At 43.0% G+C, this 17,076-nt stretch overlaps 3 non-coding genes across 3 annotated transcripts; 2 read left to right on the plus strand and 1 right to left on the minus strand.

The window, feature by feature from the left end:
* Positions 1–2,217: 2,217 nt before the first annotated feature.
* Positions 2,218–2,290, plus strand: Trnav-cac (transfer RNA valine (anticodon CAC)). Its single transcript has one exon. It is a non-coding gene; the product is annotated as a tRNA-Val (tRNA).
* Positions 2,291–11,484: 9,194 nt separating this feature from the next.
* Positions 11,485–11,558, minus strand: Trnan-guu (transfer RNA asparagine (anticodon GUU)). The gene has a single exon. It is a non-coding gene; the product is annotated as a tRNA-Asn (tRNA).
* Positions 11,559–15,801: 4,243 nt separating this feature from the next.
* LOC113177336 (U1 spliceosomal RNA) lies at positions 15,802–15,965 on the plus strand. The gene has a single exon (XR_003300127.2). It is a non-coding gene; the product is annotated as a U1 spliceosomal RNA (small nuclear RNA).
* Positions 15,966–17,076: the final 1,111 nt, after the last annotated feature.

Here is a 17,076-nt window from a genome sequence, read left to right on the forward strand (position 1 = left end):
TCTTTGGGTGGAAAACTCTGGAAAGGCAGCCAATAAGTCTCTTGAGATGAAAGGATCAGGGTGGAAGTGAGTCCCTGCCCAGCTACTCACCACATCTCACCTGTCCCAGCCTGGTCCTCACAGGAGTCTTGAAGGCAGGTTTTTCTGCATTTGGGGCTTGTGGCAGACCACACCTCTGGAGATAAATGGGAAGATTCTTTAGTGCAGAATTCCCCTGACTGGGAATCAAAGAGGTGAAAACGCCAAATATGAGCCACTATATCGCCAGGTAACAACAAACCACTTTTTTTCTGTTCCATCCTTTCAACAGGAACTCCCTCGCACTGACCTCTGAAAAGCTCTGCCTTCTCGCCTGTGTCTCCAGCCTTCCTCCCCAAGAATTGTTCCTGAGGACCGTCCCCTCCCTCTTTTCTGCAAATTGAGAGCCTGCCCTCAACGCTCCGCAGGTCCCTTCCCGACTTCCCTGGCTGCACTAGTGTTATTCCGGCCAAGGGGACCAGTCCGGGAGGACCAGCCTCGCAGCTGACCGGGAAACGCGCCTTTCCGAGGCCTGAGCCGGAGCCAGGGCCGGGGCTGGAAGGGGTTGCCCCGAGGAAGCGGGGGGAGAAAGGACCGCAGGATCCCCAGCGCCAAGACCTCAGAATCCCGACACATAAACGACGCCGAGGGTCGCAGGAACGGAGACGGTCTGGACGGAAATCTTTCAAGCAAGGCTCGGGGGCTCGGCACTGATCTCCAGCCTCCGCCCCACACACCATGCTGCCTGCCGTTTTCCCTTTAGGAGGGAGGTTCTAAAGACCTGCATCCTTGCATCTTGACGTCGGTGGTTGCCTCAGAACCCACAACCAACTCGGGTTTTATTCTCGGTCAAGGGTGTGGCCCTTTGTCTGCGCGATCTCTCCCTTTCAAGACCTCCGAGACTGAGCCGCGGCTCTTCTGATCTAGCGGGAGAGACCAGTTTTATAAAGCGCGATTCTCGGTGGGCCCCGGACCCTAGTCTTGAGGTCACGCAGTGGGGCCGTCGGTGCGCTTTTTCTTTGAATCTGCCCCTTTTCTGGGAAAGGGCTGAGTCCCCTCTGCGCCAGCTCCTCCTTCACACGCCTTCCCTTTGGCCTCAGGGAAGCGTCGGGGGTGCTTTACTGGGTTTGGAGAACCCAGCCTAGGTCCTGGGGGCGCCCGGGGTGAGTTCGGTTCCTCGGGCGCCCAACGCCTTCGTAGCTTCTGCAGTGGAAAGAACAGTCTTCAGTGCAAACCACCTCTCCCCGGCGGTCGGCGCCTTCGGTGCTGAGCGCGAAACCCTCCGGGCCACAGGCTTTCTGGGAACCCAAACCGCCTTGATCTGGTTGTCCTAGTTTAAAAATCGCTGCCCCAAACCCGTTCAGCAGAAATAACAAAACGCCAATAAAAGGTGTCTTCGTATGTGAAGGGTAAAATAAAGCTCTCCTTAAGAAAGAGTCTAAGCCCAACGAGGAGAAAGCAGCCCTGGTGAGAGGGGCGTCCGCTGTCCCCGGCCTTCCACCAACCCCTGCTTCCTGGTGCACCGGCCTCGGGGCCTGGTCTGCAAACGAATGCGACACTGGTGGCCTGCCCGTGGCTTGGCCTGGATCGATAAACACCTGCTTAAATGTGTGAGTGGGGTTTACTTAGTACTGGACCAAAACCGAGTCAAATAGAATAAGCGCCAGCGGCAAGAACCCGAGAGTCCCCCTTTTCCGGGACAACGGGAGGAGGCGCTGGGTGAAAGGGCTTGGGGGGAAAGGGCCCGAGAGTAAGGTCCCCGGGAGTGGGAAAGAGGGCGGGGAGGGAAGGCCCGGCGGTCCCTGGGTGGGCTGGAAGCATGACCATTTGTCAAGAGCCAAGAGCATAGGCCTCTGGGGCCACGAAAAAGGTCGCCTGGGCTCCGTGCACCTTCGGACGTCCAGACGCCACTGGCTCCTACAGCCTTGGGGAGCCGGAGAGCCAGCGGGGAGCCCGTGCACTCGTGGTTCTGCAAGCCCTGCGTGAGAAGCGGACCCCAGGGCCCGAGACCACAGGCACTTCACTCCCTCAGGTGGGTACAGAACCCTAAACCAGGGCCTAACGCGACCCGCAGTCCTCTGGGTGCTTCCTGGGGCAATTCGGAGGAGCAATTCCTATCGATTTTCGAAAGGCAGTGGATTTCGCGTATTGGGGAAACCATGATAGTTGGAGATGGCAGATGCAGCCTCATGCGGGAAGGTTTCCGTAGTGTAGTGGTTATCACGTTCGCCTCACACGCGAAAGGTCCCCGGTTCGAAACCGGGCGGAAACAAAAGTCTTTTCTAAGAAGTTTCAACCCTTTTTAAAGGGGTAGGTAAAAAAGCAAAGCAAACAAAACTGGTCAAGCCCAGGATTGCTTCACAAGCAACCAGACTGCATCAATCTCAAGGGCATCTAGTATTAACACTAGGTGTTTGTGTCCTCTCCAAATGCGTTGGAACCTTTAACCCTCAATGTGGCCTTTCTGGAGATGGAGGGTGAGCATGAGGTTTACATGAGGTCATGATAGTAGGGGATTAGTATCCTTTTAAGATCAAGAAGAAAGCCCAGGGTGGCCTCTCTCTGACTCCAGGTGAGGACAGTTCTCTATCTGTATCTCCATCAGGTGGTTTGCAATTCAGAAAGACAGCCCTCCTCCTGAGCCAAACAATCAGCAGGCACCTGAACTTCCTAGCCACCAAACTGAGAAACTACTTCCTAATCATTCAGTCTAAGGGATTTTGTCATGGCAGATGAGCTGAATGAAACAACCGATTAACTAGGAAATCGCCAGCATAAAAAATTTTGGAAAGTTGATTTTTTAAGTTCCTGACATATGGAGTCGTTCACTGTCCCCTGGATCTCAATACTGGCAATAGACATGAGAATGATAAGCATGGAGGGGCGCGGGATACAGGTAATAAGGTACTAATCACTTTACAGAAGAAACATGAATTCAGGCTTCAGCTATGCCTAGATTTAAGATATAGGTCACTCAGGATTCCGTGTGGCAGATGAAACTGCACTGTAGCCAGGCCAGTTTGTGATTTGCTTACATCAGTGGAAGTAAGACAGAAGAGTATAGTAGAGTGTAGTAATAAAGTGTCAGTATACTTGTGGAGTCTCCAGGGACACTTTTACCAGTAAGCTACATCCCCAGCCCATTTTTATTTTTTATTTTGAGACAGGGTCTTGCTAAATTGCTCAGGATGTCCTCAAACTTGCCTCAGACTTTCAATTTACTGAGATTACAAGCATGTACCCCTGGGCTCACCATAAGCACTCTTTTTAGTTAAACTGAAAACAAGTTGTTGTGTTATGAGAACAAGATTGTTTATCCAAAAGGACAGCAAGATCTCATTTGAGAAATAGAGTTAGAGTCTGTAAACAAGTCAAAATAACACCTGGTATTTTGCCAGAGAAATGTTAGAGTTCGTAAACAAGTCTGGATGGTGCCTGGCAAAATGCCAGAGGGAGTGGTTTGAAAAGTAACAAAAGCGAGCCATTAAGTATGGAGATTCCTTATTGGTTGACTGATGTATCTAGTTTATGCTAATTAAGATAAGCTGTGCAAAATGTATAAATACCTCTGTTGTCCTACAATAAAGGGCTCCCACTCCCGCTGTATCAATGGTACACAAGTTATTCATCACCCCGCGGCTATTTTGCTGCAGCCGGACTGCGCAAAATAGGATAGATGTTGATGAGGGTAAATGTACTTTAGGGGTAGGAACAGGGTTTAGTGATTGAAACCAGACCCTTTGGGAGATATTGTGCCTGGTGTTGAGGTAGAGGGTGATGTGAGATGCTGACAGGAAACTCACTGGTGTGTTGAATTTTAGTATTTGTAACTCAGATGCAGATGAAGCATTGACTTGTGAATTAGGATTTCAGTATAGCAAGAATAGTCCTCTAGTTTTGAAATAAATGTGGGAATAAATGTAGATCTTGCTGATGTGTGAACATGATATTTGAAGTTACATTGACTGGAGGTTGTGTGTGTCTTGGGTGTTGGGCAGGGGCAGATGGAACCAAAGCTCTTCATCAGTGTGAAGGTGGAGTTCCTTGTTGAGCCCAAGTTGAGTCTCATCTTGGACCTCGCTTGGCTTCTCAGCAAGAGAACCATGATTACACGTCATACAAAACTCTTTGTCTTTCAAAAAGTCATGACTCCCAGACCCAACATATGTGATAGTTCTCCAAGTTCTTCTCTTCAAGAGAAAAATTGATTTCCTTCAGAAAAAAATTGGGGAAAGAAATCTCTCCACTATTTGAATTCATCTTCTCTTCAAGAGAAAAATTAATTTCCTTCAGAAAATTAATTTCCTTCAGAAAAAAATTGGGGAAAGAAATCTCTCCACTATTTGAATTCATCAAAATACCAATATGTTAATATTTCAACCAGCAATGTTTCTTTAACATAGTCCACTACTGATATATCTAATAAATCAAAGCATAAAAATAGGAATTTGATTCTCTCAAACTTTGATTGCAAACATTATCTACCTTTTCATCTGTTAAGGTAGAGGGTGGTTTTGTCTTAAAAAGCAGTCACATTAGTATTATTACAGTGATTAAAAGGCTAATCCTTACTTTTTTTTTCTTCCACGTTTTTTATTGGTGCATTAGCTGTACATAATGATGGGATTTGTTGTTAGATATTCTTACATGCACACAATATAACAATAAAATTTGGCCAATATCATCCCCCGCACTTCCCCTCCCTCCCTTTTTCCAGGTCTAGTCTTTTTCCTTTGATTTTCATGAGATCCTGCCCACCCCCTTCTTTTCCTTTTTCCTCTCCAGCTTCCCCATATGAAAACACACACACCCTCAATTTTCTATGTTTGGCTTACTTTCCTTTACATAATGGTCTCAAGTTCCATCCATTTTCCTGCAAATGACATAATTTTCATTTTTAGGACTGAATAAAACTTGATTGTGTATATGTGTATGTGTGTGTGTGTGTGTGTGTATATATATATATATATATATATATATATATATATCACATTTCTTAATTCATTTTTCTATTAGTCTATACCTAGGCCATTTCACAGTTTGGCTCTTGTGAATTGTGCTGCCATCATCATTGGTATGCATGTGTGACGATTTTAATACCAAGGAGTGGTATAGTTGGGTCATATGGTGGTTTTATTCCTAGTCTTTTGAGGAATCTCCATACTGATTTCCATACTGTAGTACTAAATTGCAATCCTACCAACAGTGTAAAAGTGTTCCTTTTCTCATCCACTCCTTGATGACTGCTGTTTTTGACTCATGTGACATGAAATCTCAGTGCATTTCTCTGATTGCTAATGATGATGAATATTTTTTCATATATTTTATGGCCATTTGTATTTCTTCTTTTGTAAAGTGTCTATTTAATTCACTTACCCACTTAATAATTGGGTTATTTGGGGGTTTTTGGTGTAAAATTTTTTGAATACTTTATATATTTCTAGATATTAATCCTCTGTCAGAAAAGTAGGTAGCAAAGATTTTCTCCTATTCTATAGGTTCTCTTTTCACACTCTTGTTTCCTTTGCTGTGGAAAGCTTTATAACTTGATGCCACCCCATTTATTAACTCTTGGCATTATTTCCGGGGCTTTAGTGGTCCTACTGAGAAAGTCATCTCCTGTGCCTATGTGCTGGAGTGTTCACCTTAAGTTTTCTTCTAGGAGTTGCATAGTTTCTGGTCTAATTTCTAAGTCTTGTACCTATCTTGAGTTGATTTTTGTGCAGGGTAAGAGATAAGGCTAATTCCTACTCTTTTTTTAAAAAAACTACAAAGGAGGGCTGGGGATATGGCTCAAGTGGTAGCGCGCTCGCCTGGCATGCGTGCGGCCCAGGTTCAATTCTCAGCACCACATACCAACAAAGATGTTGTGTCCGCCGAGAACTAAAAAATAAATATTAAAACTCTCTCTCTCTCTCTCCCCCTCCCTCCCTTAAAAAAAAAAAAAAACTACAAAAGACTAATTAACTCCATGGCCAAAATCTGTTTCTTCCCTCCCTTGATTCTTTTTATTCTTTCTTCTAATGCTATATTTTGTTTTGATTTCTTTAATGAATTAAAAATTAGAATTTTATTTACCTAACCCACACATTAGGTCGCCTTATCAGGACCATTAAAACAACTGTTTGAGGTTGGCAATTCTAGGACCAGAAACAAAGGACCTGGATAAATATTTCTAATGTTTTTCTATAGGGGTCTCCTGCTATTGTAAACCGATTTCTTCAGACAAATCTGTTTATCAGACAAATTAGATATTTTGATATTATAGTTCTGTGGGGTTTTTTGGGGGCCGGGGGAAGATACCAGGGATTGAATGCAGGGGCACTCAACCACTGAGCCAAATCTCTAGCCCTATTTTATTTTGTATTGTATTTAGAGACAGGGTCTCATTGAGTTGTTTAGCTGCCTCGCTGTTGCTGAGGATGGCTTTGAACTAGGGATTCTCCTTCCACAGCCTCCCTAGCTGCTGGGATTGCAGGCATGTGCCACCAGGCCTGGCCCTGATATTACAGTTTTGTCTAATAAAAGTGTCCTGTAAAAGCCTTCAATTTGGGTGTCTTTATTAGTTTTTAGCTAACCTTACAACAAGCCTCTTTAGGAGCAATTGTTTTGTTGAATACTCTTTCCAATTTCTTCTCCAGAACCTTTCCCAGGAGTACATGGTGGTTTAGTGGGAGCATTCTTGCCTCCCATGCCAGAGGCCTGGGTTCGATTCCTGGTCCATGCAGAATTTCTTGTCCCAGTCCTTCAAAATTATATTACCCAAGCCCATTCAGCCTTTTAGGGGCTTAACACACCAAATGAAGTGTAATATTTGCAGCAGAAGACAACTGAATTTATGTAAGCGGGACCTTGCAAGTTCTTGGAAGCAAAACCTTGAAATCAGCAACCGCTCAGCAAGTCTGTCTTTGAATGTCTATTTCTTCTGCTGTGTCTCTGCAATTTTGAATGTTAGTACCTAACACCACTGTTATTGTCATCTAGTTTCCTGGCAGAAAGAGTTTTCTGAACACACAAAGAATCATCAGTTCCCTGATTGACATGCTGGACCTTGGACAGACCACTGGGCCACTCCTCGCCATGGAGTTAGAATCAAGAAATCGAGGTCCTGGAAGGAGAGAACCGAGAGGGGAGGCAGCCACCCAGATGATACGGGAGGTAACAGAAAGCCCCTCATGGGTAGGAATCCACTTGGAGGTGGACTGAGCTTCGAATACACTGCATCCTGTGCCAAGTGGCAGAGGAAGCTGGGCTCTGTACCCAGACACCTGAACCAACCTACAATCCCCAGCCGGGGTGGCCGCTGTCCCCTGGGCCCAGCAGTGTTCCAGGGGATTCTGCGTGTCTGCCAATGCGTGTCAACAGATATTGGCCTGAAAATTATCTATTTAATAAGAGAAAACAAACTACAAAATTTGGGAAATTTGTGCACTTTTGTTTTATATTCCAGAATACACTCCAAATTTTGAGAGCAACAGAGATATTACTGTGTGGGCAACGGGGGAATGATTTTCTTCCAAAACTATCTGAAGGATTTTTTTTTTTTCTATTTAACAATAGCTTAAAATCTAAGACCAGCGATGTCGGGAGATTTTTTCCCCCCTTTCCATTTTAAAGATAGACTTGATTTATTCAATTTCAAAAGTTTTCTTAGTCTGAAATTGTCTTTCTGCATTTTTATATGATTTGGTGATGATACTGTGTTAGAACTATCTGTTGTTTTTTTTAAAAAACTGGGTAATCAGAGTTTCATGAATAAATTCTAAACTGTGAACCATAACTTCCTCTTTTTTAGCATTTATGTAAACATCAACCAGACATTAGGGAAGAAAAATGTGAAAGAGAAAGAAAGGGAGAAAGAAAGGGGGAAGGAAAGGGAGGGAGGGAGGGAGGGAGGGAGGGAGGGAGGGAGAGGTGAATTATGAGGAAACAAAAAAGATTAAAACGTCTTTTATGATTTGCAACCGAGGACACTGGCTTTGACTCTATTCTTTATCTTCTGATGCCTGAAAAGTTTCTGCCATATTCCAATGTCTTCTTCTTCTTCTGCAATGAAGAAGCTGGAAAAAGTGGGATGTGGGAGAAGACTCACCCAAGCACAGACAGGAGGAGGTGAATTTTTTTTTTTTTTTTTTTTTTTAAGAATTGAAGGAGAGAAAAGTTATGGGTTGTAAAATAAGCAATGCAAAAGAAAGGAATTGTTTTGTTTTTGTCTTAGCAGATCAATGCCTTCTTAATATGAAAATCTTCTGAAGCTGCTAATGGGAAATCCGTATCTATCAACTTACATTGTGTGTGGTTTTATTTTTTGGGTGTGTGTGTGTGTGTGTGGTAAAATACACATAACAAAATTAATTATCTTACCCATTTTTAGTTGTACAGTTCCATGTATTCACTACATTTATTTTATTGTGTATCTATCACCCCCACCCATCTCCATAATTCTTTTTACCTTGCAAAAATGAAACTCAGTTCACATTAAACAACAAACTTTACTCTCTCCAGTCCCAGCTTCTGGCAACCACCATTCTGTCTCTATGATTTTGACTACCCTAAGTGCCCAATCTAAGAGGAGTTATACAGTATTTGTCTTTTTTTTTATTGGTATAATTCATTAAGTATAACAGCCATGAAATGCATCCATGTTGTGGAATATGTCAGAATTTCCCTCCTCTTTAAAACTAAATAATATTTCTTTGTTTGTATATATCACATTTTGCTTTTCCATTCATCCATCCATAAACACTTGGGTTGCTTCCACATTTTGTCTATTTTGAATAATGCTGATGTGAACAAAGGTGTACAACAATTGCTCTGAGAGCCTTCTTTCAATTCCTTTGAGTATATACCAAGAAGCCTAATTGCTGGATCATATGTAATTTTATTTTTAATTTTTCTGAGGAACTACCATATTGTTTTCCATAGTAGCTATGCCATTTTAAATTCCCCAAAACAGTGCACAAGCGTTCTAATTTCTGGACATCCTTACCAACACTTAACGGTTTTCTGTTTTTATTTTAATTAATAATCATCCTAATGTGTGTGTGCGCGCGTGCGTGTGTGTGTTTGATGGGGAGGGAGAGACAGGGCATCTTGGGCTGTAACTTATATGTTTCCCTACCTATTAGTGATTTTGGGCAACTTTCCATGTTTGTTGTCCATATGTGTGTCTTCTTTAGATAAATGTCTCCTCAAGTCCGTTGCCCACTTTTGAATGAGGTCATTTGTTCTTTTGGTGAGTTTTAGGTCTTTGTATATACTGGATATTGAATCCTGATCAGATATGTGGTTTGCAAATATTGTCTTCCATTATGTAGTTTGTCTTTCCTGTTTATAAGGTCTTTCTGGTGTACAGATTTAAATTTTTCATGACCTCCAACTTGTCTATTTTTTCTTTTGTTGCCTGTGCCTTTGGTGTCATTAAAAAAAAAAAAAAAAAGTCATGGCCAAATCCAATGTCATGAAGCTCTTTTCCTTTGTTCTTTCTTTCCCAAGACTGTTTTAGGCCATACATTTAGATCATCAGTCATTTTGAGTTAATGTGTGTGTATAATGTTAGGTTCAGAAAGGTCCAACTTCATTGTTTTGATGTGGGTTTCCAGTTTCCACAACAAGCATCATTTGTTGGAAAAGATGTCTTCCCCCATTGAACGGTGTTGGTGCCCTGTTGAAAATCATTTGACCAGCACTCAGGACTCTGAGGCAGGAGGATCACAAGTTTGAGGTTGGTCTTATCAATTTAAAGAGGCCCTAAACAACTTAGTTGAGACCCTGTCTCAAAATAATTAAAAGAACTGGAAATGTTGCTCAATGGTTAAACACCCCAGATTCGACCAAAGAAAGAAAAAATTTGATCATATATGTAACAGTTTATTTCTGGACTCTTCATTTTATTCTATTGATCTATATGTCCATCTTTATGCCAGAGCCACAGTTTGGATCCCTGTAGCTTTGCAGTAAGTTTTGATATCAGAAAGTGTGAGTGCTTCAGCTTTGGTCTTCTTTTATCAGTATCACTTTAGCTATTCAAGGTTCCTTGAGATTCCATATGTATTTTAGGATGAACTTTTTTTTTTCCTAACAACTATCATTGACAGTTTGATAGGGAATACATTAAATCTGTAATTGTTTTGGATAGTATTGACATCTTAGCAAATTTTGTCTTCCAATCCATGAACATGGAATGTCTTCATTTCAGTCTTTCACCATTGAGTACAGTGTTTATAGTGGATTTTTCATATATGACTTTTATTGTGTTGAGGTAGTTTCTTTCTAATTTTATTAAGTGTTTTTCATTAAAAAAGGTATTGAATTATGTGAAATGTTTCATTGTTGCACCAATTGAGATCATGTGTTTCCCCCATTCTTCCTGCTAATGCATCAATTTTCTGTTAATGATTAATTTTTTGTATGTTGAACTACCCATTCCAAGAACAAATGATTCCAGAAATAAATCCCACTTGATTATGGTGCATAATCCATTTTGCATGCTGCTGAGTTGGCTTTGCTAGTTTTCACTGAGAAATTTTGCATCAATGTTCATAATTTGCAGTTTTTGTGTCTTCATTTGGGTTTGGTATTAGGGTATTTCTGACATCATAAGACTGTGTTAGAAAGTATTTCTGCCTTTCCAATATTTGGGAAGAATTTGAGAAGAATTGGTGTTCATTTTTCTTTAAATGTTTGGTAGAATTTACCAATAAAACCATTAGGGCTTTTCTTGGAGGAGTTTTAATTACCAATTCAATCTCTTTACTAGCTACAGTTTATTTAGATTTTTTTTTGGCGGGGTGGGGGCGGTGTTTAACCCAGAGTTGCTTCACCACATCCTCAGCACTTTGTATTTTTTTTTTTTTTAATTTTAAGAGAGTTTCTCACTAAGTTGCCTAGAACTTCTCTAATTTGGTGAGGCTGGGCTCCTGCCTCAGCTTCCTGAGTCACTGGTATTACAGGTGTCTGCCACCAAGTCTGGCCACACCAATTGTTTTTGTGTCATTCTTTTTTTCCATGATATGATTGTAATTGGGACTTACATTAATTATTGTTAATGCCATTAATGTCGTCAATGCTTCTTTTCTAATATATATAATGTTTTATTTGTTGTAATTAGTTACACATGACAGTACAATGTCGTCAATGAACTCACTTCACAGCAAATGGATTGTGGCAATGAGTAAATACCAGGTACCACCATAAGGCCTTTTGCAGAAATAAGGATGTAATAGTTACAAGTATTCTTCCCTATTAAACAAACAAAACAAAGTATACATAATGTTTGTTTTCTTCTCTCTTACACCATTATTCATAAGACTAACCTTACATTGTAGCATTTAATTTCCAGATCAATGAGAAGAGTAAACGTTGTTGCTATTGCAAGGACTTGAGCCTTTCTGCTTTTATGACAGATGTTAGCACTGCTGTTACTAGAATCTGCAAACCACAACCTTGTTTAAAAGGTCGCAAGGCCGTCCCTGGGTGGGCTCGAACCACCAACCTTTCGGTTAACAGCCGAACGCGCTAACCGATTGCGCCACAGAGACACTAGTGGCAGACGCTTTCCTTTTTCTCAGTCTCATAAATGAGCATGTATTGCTTGAAGGCGAGAATGTGTGTCCGGTTTTTTGCAAGACAATTGTGCAAGCCCCAGGTGTCGCAACCGGATGGTACGGGGCTGCGTCTCTTTAGAAACCTGTGTGCTGGGGGCTTCTGAAGCTGGACAGCCAGCAGAACGGCTTTCCCCGGGCCTTGGCTCGTCCCCTGCCTCGGAAGCCGGCGGCGTCCCAGAGCGTCGGGGCTGCAGCTCCCCGGCCTCAGCTGCGCGGCGCCCGAGGGAAGCCGCTGTCGGCAGGATCCCCCGGTTCTACGTGGCTGCCGCGGTGGTCTGCGAGGGCGGCGAGAGTGGAGACGGAAGCCGGGTCGAAAGGAGAAAATTGCAAAGGATCGAAAGAGAGCAGAGGTGGATGAGAGAAGGACACCTGCAAGAGGTAGAGGCGCCCGCGGCCGGATTCCGAGACTTGGTTTTGTTGGTAGCAGAAAGAGAAACGGAGAAGCGCATCCCAGAGGAAAACACAGGGGTGGCCAGACATCCTCCAAAAAAAAAAAAAAAAAAAAAAGTTCTAGGAAGTGCACCACTCACATCCTGTCATAGTCGTTGTGTTTGCAACAACCTTGATTCCAGTCCGAGTCACAGTGCAGCCTTCTATTCTGTGATTCAGGCACGCTGGCCGTTTTTTTGCTTTAGCTGTCAGAGAGGATAGTAAACTGCAGGCCTCTAACCGCAATTCAGTCAGAAGAGGACTAAAACCCCGCAGTGCGAAAACCTGGGGGCTGCCAGGCCCAAAGGAAACCTTGGGCTTGCTCTTTGTGTCCCAGTTAAGCAGTAAACATTTCCAAAGGTGAAATGCTGCCTTCCAAGGATGTTATATCTATAACTGATGAAATATTATGGTCATGAGCATTTTCCTAACAGATATATCTCAAATATAAGTGGGACTTTTTTCTTTTTTTCTTTTTACACTGATGAGCTTTTGATTCATTTGCTAAAAAGAAATCCAAACTAGTCGTCACTGCCTGCACCTGCTATTCCCCATCCCCATCCCTATCTACTGATTTCAATGGGGACAGTAAATTACTGAACTATAGTTCACACAAACTGCATAAATCTTAGTGCAGTTGTTTTAATTTTAACAAGTGTAATTAACACCCTGCTCAAATTATAGAAAATTGTCATCATCTTAGAAAGATCTATAGCATCCCTGTCCAGGCAATTCCTAAACTACCCCTCTTAATCACTGTTCTTATGTATAGTTCCATAGCTTACTATTACCTATTCTTACAATTTACAGGAATGTTATGTATTTTTTACAATTGGCTCATTATGTTCATGAGATATATCTGCCTAGTTATTAAATCACTTCTAAATTCTGATGTTATTGATTAGTTATTTTGATGAATATTTTTGCCACATTTGGTGCACTTGTGATTCATTGAAGTACTATAATTGCTGGGTCATCAACTAAGTACAAATTTAATGTAATCATAAATTGCCACTCTTCTAGACTAGTTTCACACCAGCAATGATAGTAAAGTTGCTCTACATTCTTGTCAGCATTTGGTGCAGTACTTCTGTTAAATGTAGCCACAATGGTGAGTGACTGCTGATATCTCAGTATGGAATTAATTTGTATTCCCTAATGAGTAATGATGTTAAGCATATTTTCTTATAACTTTTGACACTAAGACGTTCTCCTTTATGAAGAAAGCCTGTTAAAACATTTTGCCTTATTTGATACAGTTTTATATTACTGGTTTATATTACATGCCTATATATTCAGGCATGGAGTCATTTTTGAAGTGAACATATTGGAGGAGGGCAGGACTTGTTCCAGTCTGCTGCTTGACCTTTAAATTAATGCGTTTCAAGGCTCATCCCATGGAAAAACCAATGTCCTGGAGAACAGTGTGGGGGAGAAAGAAAGGCTTTATTCGGTGACAGAAGGTTGGAGAAGAGTGAGCTCTGCTCACAAGTCAGCTTCTCAACTCCAAATGGTTAAGGGTTGAGGAACTACAGATATAAGGGGGGTGGGGGACTAATAAGGGGGAGGAATATGTCTTTTCTGAGAAAAGGCTGAGATCTTTGAGGAACTTGGATGCCACCTTTTATCATTCCTTTCTCCAGGGCTATTGAAGGTCAGTAAGAACTCTCATGCTCTCTGCTCACTGCCACCACCACCACCAGCTCATCATTGGCAAAAGTCCAGTTTCCTCCTTGAGAATCACAGGTCCATTCATCTTCTGGGTTGTTTCAGGAGTCCCAATGGAGTTAGACACTTCCTGCTCACAGAATAATTCAAAAATTGTTCCTTGAAATGGTCAAGTGCTTTGTGAAAGTAAGCTCTTTGGGGTTTCCTTACAAGGGTTCCCTGTGGTTGCAAACTCTGTTTTCCACATCTGCTGAAAGCCCAAAGACATTTTCTGGCAAGGCTGCTCCAGGTATTTCCTCATAGCATTTGATTTCCCTGAGATGGCATATGATAATGTCCTGGCTGGAAGCATGGCACAAACACCCACTGATTCATTTCACATCTCACCTCTCTTCCCCATGACCCTCCCTCCCCAGATCTCCTCCTTATCCTCTCTTCCCCCCAGCAACAGAGCTGACCTACTCTCTGGCCAAACCCAGATTAAAGAGGCTGATGGTTCCAGCCTCCTGCAGAACTGTCTCCACTTGCTGTTATGTCTCCACCTACCCTCCACTGACAGCCATCCTTACAGAACCCCAATTGTGACGGAGAAGCACTCACTGGAGCTAGCACAGTGCTTATCATTTCAGGCCCTGACTGTGGGAGCCTGACTGTGTTTGGAGGTGGAAATGAAGCCATAGGCAGCATACCCTCCCTCCCAGGATCTATTTCCATTCCCATGATCACTACCGTAGTGCAGATGAACCCCTGGAGACCCACAGAGAACAAGTGACCCCTCCAAGGTCACATAGCCCAACCAAGGTCTGAAACCTAAGAACTTGCCTTTAAGGACTAGGTTTTCTTCATGTTCCCCTACTGGGAGGGGGGCGTGACGAACAACTTCTGTACATTGATACAGCAGGAGTGGAAGCCGTTTATTGTAGGACAACAGAGGTATTTATACATTTTGCACAGTTTATCTTAATTAGCATAAACTAGATACATCAGTCAACCAATAAGGAATCTCCACACTTAATGGCTCGCTTTTGTTACTTCTCAAACCACTCCTTCTGGCATTTTGCCAGGCACCATCCAGACTTGTTTAGGAACTCTAACATTCCCCTGGCAAAATACCAGGTGTTATTTTGACTTGTTTACAGACCTTAACACCCTATCCCCAGTCCCTCTTCCTTTCTCCACCTTCCTCAGACTAACAATGGGGAAAGGAAAAAATTGATGAATCCAACTCCATCAGCAGGGAATAACAGGAGGAGGAAGATGTGGAGAAAGAGGAGGAAGAGAAGAAAAAACGGGGAGAGGAAGAGGAAGAGGAAGGAAGACACAAAATATTTGAGTTTCTTCATGTAGAGACTACAGATCCCCTACAGTAGTCTCTGGGCCCCATTCTTCATGGTGAGAACTAGAAAGCATCAGGTTTACACTTCCCAAATGAAGGAAAGGGGGTCCTTTTGTCCTTGAGGGACAGCAGAGGAGATTTGTTGAATAACACAACAATGGTAGCCCCATGCCTTTGCCATATCCTGTGGGATATACTTGTAAAGCATCGAAAAGTGGATTCACTTTCTTTTTCCTTGAATAATTTAAGTTTTCAACTCATCTTACTAAGGAAGTTGAGAAATTGTTATCAGGCCATCAGTGGAAGATACCACCAGATTATCAAAAGATTAGTTGGTATTCTAGTCAAATCCCACAATTTCTCCAAATGTTTTTAAAGTGAACCCTCATTCCAATCATCACAGGCGTTTTCCCCTTTCCTTTGGATACTCTCCAAAACATGTTGAGAAAAATACTGTGGCCTCTGTAAATCAAGAGGAGACTGAGAGCCAGGGAGGAAAGGTGGGCCCAATTGACCTAGGTAAAGTATGCAGATAAGGCTGCGCAGGGGCTGCTGGTCAGGAGCTATAGATGAAAGGCAGTGTGTTGGCTCGCGGTGGCTTGTCTTGTGAGTGACCGTGGGTGGGAGTCTTTTACGGAGAGTGGTTCGGAAGAATCACAATGGACAAGTAAAAGGGAGGTTGGTGACCATGACTGTACAGTCAGGGGAGAGGAGGCTGTACTGTGCCTGTGCATGACTATTTTCATACTTACCTGGCAGGGGAGATACCATGATCAGGAAGGTGGTTCTCCCAGGGTGAGGCTTTGCCATTGCACTTCAGGTGTGCTGACCCCTGCGGTTTCCCCACATGCGGGAAACTCGACTGCATAATTTATGGTAGTGGGGGACTGCGTTCGCGCTCTCCCCTGACTTGATCTGGTTGGAAAAATAGGTTATTGTATGTGTAGGGTACCTTTTAATATGACCTCGTGAAATGTCTGACATACACCTCTTGTCATGTATGTGTATTTAGAATGGGTTAATTTAGCCCATGAGAGGAAAAAAAAGTTTTTAGTAGCTGTCTTGGTAGAAAGTTTTGATTTTTTCCTACATTTTGCTTCAATAGAAGTATGTACTAGGTAATCCCGCCTAGGTTTTATCTGCATGATACAAACCCCCCAACCACTGAGTTCGTGTATTCTGTGATCTCTCTCCTGTGCGTGGAGCAGCGGAGTCCCTGTGCTGTGTAGGACAGATGGCTTATCGGCGTACGAATCCTTTCAGAAAATGTGGAAGAGCTTAAACCACGCCCAGGTTCAAGAGGGTAGGGTTTCTACCTTCCCTCAGTGTTGTCTCGCTTTTGTTAATCTTCTCGGTACAAGATGACGTCGTGAACCATTTCATGCTGGTCAGATAATGTTCAAGCGGTCCTATTGTCTTTTTAAAAATATTGCTCTGCGTTCTTCTCTGGCCCCCTTAGTCTTGCCGTCTGCTGTAAGAGTACGCGCTACCAAGTGCGCTCGCTTCCTTTCCACTGTTTCATTAGAAGTCCCACCAATATTTGCTATATCTCAACCAGAAAGATGATTCATGCCCATTTAATTCGTGGAAGCTACAGATCAGACTCAGAGCTGGCGTCTCACTTTTTGATATTTTCTGCCAAAAGGTTGAGGAAGGTATAAAAGGTCAGCAGTCGGTGTAGGCAAGAATGCTGAGGGTTGAAAGTGGGACGACTGCTCACCAAAGAGAGACTGAGGGTTGCCAACGGTCAACCTCCGCGCCGGGCTCCTAGTCACGGAGACGGAGAAGGGAGGAAAGACACGATTGATAAAGAAAGCAGCTCTGAGGGGACGGGAGAAGGAAAGGCAAGTCGCGCCCCCTCCCGCGGATCCTCGGCTCGCGGATCCCCCTCCCTCCGGAGACGTCTATCACTTCCTTAAAGAAAACTCGCCTGTTACCGCGGCGTTCAGGGTGCTCATTCATGGACTCCGTGAACAGGGCACGATTCAGCACGACATTACAAGGACTCGGGTTTAGAGC

This window comes from Urocitellus parryii, chromosome 11 (assembly GCF_045843805.1).
Source record: "Urocitellus parryii isolate mUroPar1 chromosome 11, mUroPar1.hap1, whole genome shotgun sequence".
Taxonomy (NCBI): Eukaryota; Metazoa; Chordata; class Mammalia; order Rodentia; family Sciuridae; genus Urocitellus; species Urocitellus parryii.